At 34.0% G+C, this 5,544-nt stretch overlaps 1 pseudogene; it reads left to right on the top strand.

Moving 5' to 3' along the window:
- Positions 1-542: 542 nt before the first annotated feature.
- Positions 543-4,571, top strand: LOC138404379 (piggyBac transposable element-derived protein 4-like; annotated as a pseudogene).
- Positions 4,572-5,544: the final 973 nt, after the last annotated feature.

Raw genomic sequence — 5,544 nt, 5'->3', positions numbered from 1 at the left:
AGGAAAAGGAAGATCGTGAGGAAACCCGCATGAGAGCCTTTACTTGTATTGAATTATAACGTTTGTTAACTTACGAGTTCTAACTTCCAAGCAGCCACAGTCCGTCAATAAGGGTCCCAATACTTAGGCAAATCAGTGCCCAGGCATTTGCGTATAAGTTCAGTGAGAAAAACTAAGTCTCCGGAGTCCGAGGAGCAAGCAAAGTTGCAGAATTAATCACAAAAAACAAACGCGTAAACTAAGGAAAAACAACAAAAAATTGTACTTTGTGGTCTGGGGTTCTAAATAGTTACCACAGACTAACTACTTATTTGTAATAAGTAACGTAGCCAAATTTAGGAGACTGTTATGTCCATGTAAATTGCTAGATTACCAAGTGATTACCATAGATATTAGATTTAGTCGGGTTATAAATAGGTCCGTGCTACCAATACGTCATCAAAATGTCGATAATGACCAAATGCGATATAGTGCATTAGTCGTCCGCGATAGCAAATTTATCAACTGTAACAATCACGATTCTTAAGGATATTTCTATTGCGATGTCACATGTCAGTTTACGGCAATCGGCCTGCAGGTCATAAGCAGTCTATTCTAAATTTCAGCCAAATCCGTCTGGGAGTTTTTGCCTCAGAGTAACAAACGTACTTATACACATACGAACTTTCCCTTTTATAATATTATCGTGATTTATTTTACAGTGTATAATATTTTTTATGTAATAATTTAAATGTATAATTTTATTTTTCAGTTCACTCGATACTGAGGTCAGGAGTCTTACTCTGAATACAGAAGACACGAATGAGGAGACTGAAGACGAGTGGACTGCTGAAGGGGTTGAAAGGCAACAATTCCCAGCGCCACCGGAGCCTAGCCTAAACATTGAAAATCCGGGAAATAAGGCACCTTTAGATTATTTCAAGGTATTTTTCAATGTTATTTTTTTTTAAAAATTGGCAAGTTGGATCAATGGGCATGCAAGTGTAGTCCAGGCTAGACCTCATAAGCCTCAAAGTAGGATAAAAAAGTGGAAGGATACAAATGAAACTGAGCTATTAAAATTTTTGGGTATTCTTTTTTATATGGGAACAGTGCGATTGAATAGAATTAATCATTACTGGAGAAAAACTCATTTAGTCAAATTTTCTTTGGGTAATTATATGAGCAGGAATAGATTTCTTCTTATTTTGAGAATGTTATACTTTACATCTGAAGATGTTTCTCGAGATATTTATTTGGCAGTTGAACCCTTGATAGATTATTTTAATCAGTTAATGAGAGAAATAGTCTATCCTAGCAAAGAACTTGTAATTGATGAATCTATGGTTTTGTTTAGAGGACGATTGGCAATACGGCAATACATAAAAAATAAGAGACATAAATTTGGCATCAAATAGGCTACCTGACAATTTTTTTAAGTTGGTCTTAAATGGTTAATATTTGTCCTATTATATCAAAAAAATTAACACTATATTTTTTTGCGCCCTAAAAACCGTAAAACTTTAATTTAAAAAAATATTTTTCTTAGACAGGTGAAAACACTGTCGGCCATGTTTGGCCGATAGATTATCTGTGCTCTGACGTCATGCATTTGTAAACAACAGTATAACCCTGTGGTTATTCACCTGTCTAAGAAAAATATTTTTTTAAATTAAAGTTTTACGGTTTTTAGGGCGCAAAAAAATATAGTGTTAATTTTTTTGATATAATAGGACAAATATTAACCATTTAAGACCAACTTAAAAAAATTGTCAAGTAGCCTATTATACGTCTTAGCCAATCCACATGGTCTCGTGCACAGGTTACACATGTAAAAAGGTTCTGCTGATGCTGAAGTTGGGGGCAAAGGGCACGTAGATAAAGTTGTTTATACCGTGCCATATTTATACCGTGGTCACTCGGTTTATATGGACAATTTTTACACAAGTGTAGGCCTTGCGGAAAATTTACTTTTGAAAAAAACATTTTGTACAGGCACTCTCCAATGTAATAGGAGAAAAAACCCACACGTGGTGACCAAAATAAAATTATCCAAAGGTGGGTTTATTTATCGTTATAATCGGAAAGGTGTTTGTGTTATGAAATGGAAAGATAAAAGAGACGTTTTGACTATCTCTACTGAGCACTCGCATAGGATGACAGAGGTAGTAAGGCGGCCGAGATCACGTCGCCGTGAGGCTGGCCGGTCGGTTGTGACGTCAAAGCCCATCATGGTGGTTCAATATAACCAATTTATGAAGGTTAGTAGGTGTAGAAGTAGGGTACACCTACTTCTACACCTACACCTACCTAGAAATAAGTTTAGGTTAAGGCTATTATTATCTTTAGTTTAACTATTAGCTTTATTTTTGTATACATTAAATTGATTAGATTTTATTAAGACGTTTAATTTCGTAACGCCGGAACCCGAATGGGGTGCTCGGGTTCCGAGTCCGACCTCTTCCCCACCTTCACCGCCCATGTCGCCGCCGCAAAAGAAACATAATAAATAAATAAATAAATTCTTTATCTATACATATAAAAGGAAAAGGTGACTGACTGACTGACAGACTGATCTATCAACGCACAGCTCAAACTACTGGACGGATCGCGCTGAAATTCGGCATGCAGATAGCTATTATAACGTAGGCGTCCACTAAAAAAGGATTTTTCAAAATTCAACCCCTAAGGGGTTTGAAGTTTGTATGAAACTGTCAGTTTTGAAGTAAGAATTGCGAAATTTTGCAATTTACACTAATCTATATATATAAAAGGAAAAGGTGACTGACTGACTGACTGAACTATCAACGCACAGCTCAAACTACTGGACTGGTGGTGGGTAACCCTAATGGTGTTAAATAGGGGTTTAAAATTTGTGTTGTCCACGCGGACGAAGTCGCCGCAGGCATAAGCTAGTTAATCTACACTTCTACACTTATAATATTATAAAGAGGAAAACTTTGTTTGTTTGTTTGTTTGTTTGTTTGTTTGTTTGTTTGTTTGTTTGTTTGTTTGTTTGTACTGAATAGGCTCAAAAACTACTGGACCGATTTTAAAAATTCTTTCACCATTCGAAAGCTACATTATCCACGAGTAACATAGGCTATATTTTATTTTGGAAAAAAATAGGGTTCCGTAAGATATTTGGGTTTTTCGGACACAAGGTGTAAAAAATCAACCAGAAAAGTTACTTATTTTGCGTACGCTGCCTAAACTATAAAAGATAGAACCATAAAATGTTCTAATTAATTGTAGATCTTATAAATATCTACAAAAAAGTCCGCGACACACTATACCCATCTATGTCGAGTGAGGCACAGCAACCATTTTTTTATTTAAAAATCTTGAATTTTTTTTGGACTACATTTAAACGCGTTTATTTTACTCATGCTATTAATCCTTATCAAAATAAATGATTTCATCACTAAGAACAGTTTATGGAGATAATATTTGGTCTTTGAATGATTAAAATTGGACGTTTGGTTTTGAAGTTATGGCGAAATTAAAATATTACGATTTCTGCTGCACGGCCCGTTGTCTACACTAATATTATAAAGAGGAAAACTTTGTTTGTTTGTTTGTACTGAATAGGCTCAAAAACTACTGGACCGATTTTAAAAATTCTTTCACCATTCGAAAGCTACATTATCCACGAGTAACATAGGCTATATTTTATTTTGGAAAAAAATAGGGTTCCGTAAGATATTTGGGTTTTTCGGACACAAGGTGTAAAAAATCAACCAGAAAAGTTACTTATTTTGCGTACGCTGCCTAAACTATAAAAGATAGAACCATAAAATGTTCTAATTAATTGTAGATCTTATAAATATCTACAAAAAAGTCCGCGACACACTATACCCATCTATGTCGAGTGAGGCACAGCAACCATTTTTTATTTAAAAATCTTGAATTTTTTTTGGACTACATTTAAACGCGTTTATTTTACTCATGCTATTAATCCTTATCAAAATAAATGATTTCATCACTAAGAACAGTTTATGGAGATAATATTTGGTCTTTGAATGATTAAAATTGGACGTTTGGTTTTGAAGTTATGGCGAAATTAAAATATTACGATTTCTGCTGCACGGCCCGTTGTTATTATATAAAGAGGTAATGTCGTTATGTTTGTTTGTAGGGGGTAATCTTTAGAACTACTGAACCGATTTTAAAAATTCTTTCACCAGTAGAAAGCTACATTATTCCTGAGTGACATAGGCTATACGGGATCTTTAAAAACCTAAATCTACGCGGGCGAAGCCGCGGGGATCAGCTATTATAAATAAATTTAGGACTTTTAAATGTGTAACGTGATCCTCATTTATGACGTATTTTACCAAACATTCTTTATTAATAGAACCTGGATCCTTTCAGTTCGTAGTTATTTGCTGGTGGATCAATTTTCAAATGGATGTGTTGATTAACATTTTTGTTTTAGTTTATGCCATCCTTAAAACTCGTTAAGTCTCTATTCATCAGTTTAGAAAAAAAATATATTAGAAACCTCAATAATATTTTTAAATTATCCATAGGTAGATACATCAAACACGTATGGGTTTGATGAAAAAAAAAAATTTGTGTTTCAGTGCTGAGTATGGGGAACCCCAAAAATTTATTGTTTTTTTTCTATTTTTGTCTGAAAATATTAATGCGGTTCACAGAATACATCTACTTACCAAGTTTCAACAGTACTTATCTATAGTTCTTATCTTATAGTTTCGGAAAAAAGTGGCTGTGACATATGGACGGACAGAAATTTGAGCTATGCGTTGATTTGATCAGTCAGTCAGTCACCTTTTCCTTTTATATATTTAGGGCCTGTTTCACAACCTCCAGATAAGCTTTATATAACGAATAAATTTGACGTTATGACAGTTTTTGTATTGAAAATCCGTCAAAGTGTCATATTTATCCGATAGATAAAGTATATCTGGCGATTGTGAAACAGACCCTTAGATTAGGTACTAACTTATTTTTAACCGACTTCAAAAAAAGGAGGAGGTTCTCAATTCGTCGGAATCTTTTTTTTTTTTATTTTTTTTATTTTTTTATTTTTTATGTATGTTCCCCGATTACTCAAAAACGCCTGGACCGATTTTGAAAATTCTTTTTTTGTTTGAAAGGGTCAAAATATCTTCAAAGTTGGTCATTTCAATTTGGTGAAGATCTGATGAACATCTTCGAAGATAGATACTGGAACTCCTCAACGGATAAGAGTAAATTGCTCGCGATCAGTGTAATAGCTTAGTAAACAGTAGATTTTTAACCAGTCATAGCATAATTCCATGGGGCCACTAAAAATTGTGAAATAAAAAATTTTTACAAAAAAAATAAAAACCGACTTCGTTACATAAACACTAAAAATTGAAAAATAATTTAATTTATTACCGAATATATTATGTATACAAGAGTTAATATAGTTCCATAATAATATTTTTTGGGGTCGGTGCCAATGAGGTGCCATTGTGGAGTCCCATAAAAATATGAAGTCTAGACGATTCGCGCAGCTAAAGCTAATTGGCACCGGCACCAAAAAGTATTATTATGGAACTATATTAACTCTTG

Source organism: Maniola hyperantus, chromosome 28, assembly GCF_902806685.2.
Source record: "Maniola hyperantus chromosome 28, iAphHyp1.2, whole genome shotgun sequence".
NCBI classification, from domain to species: Eukaryota; Metazoa; Arthropoda; class Insecta; order Lepidoptera; family Nymphalidae; genus Maniola; species Maniola hyperantus.
This window is presented reverse-complemented; position numbering and strand designations above follow the sequence as displayed.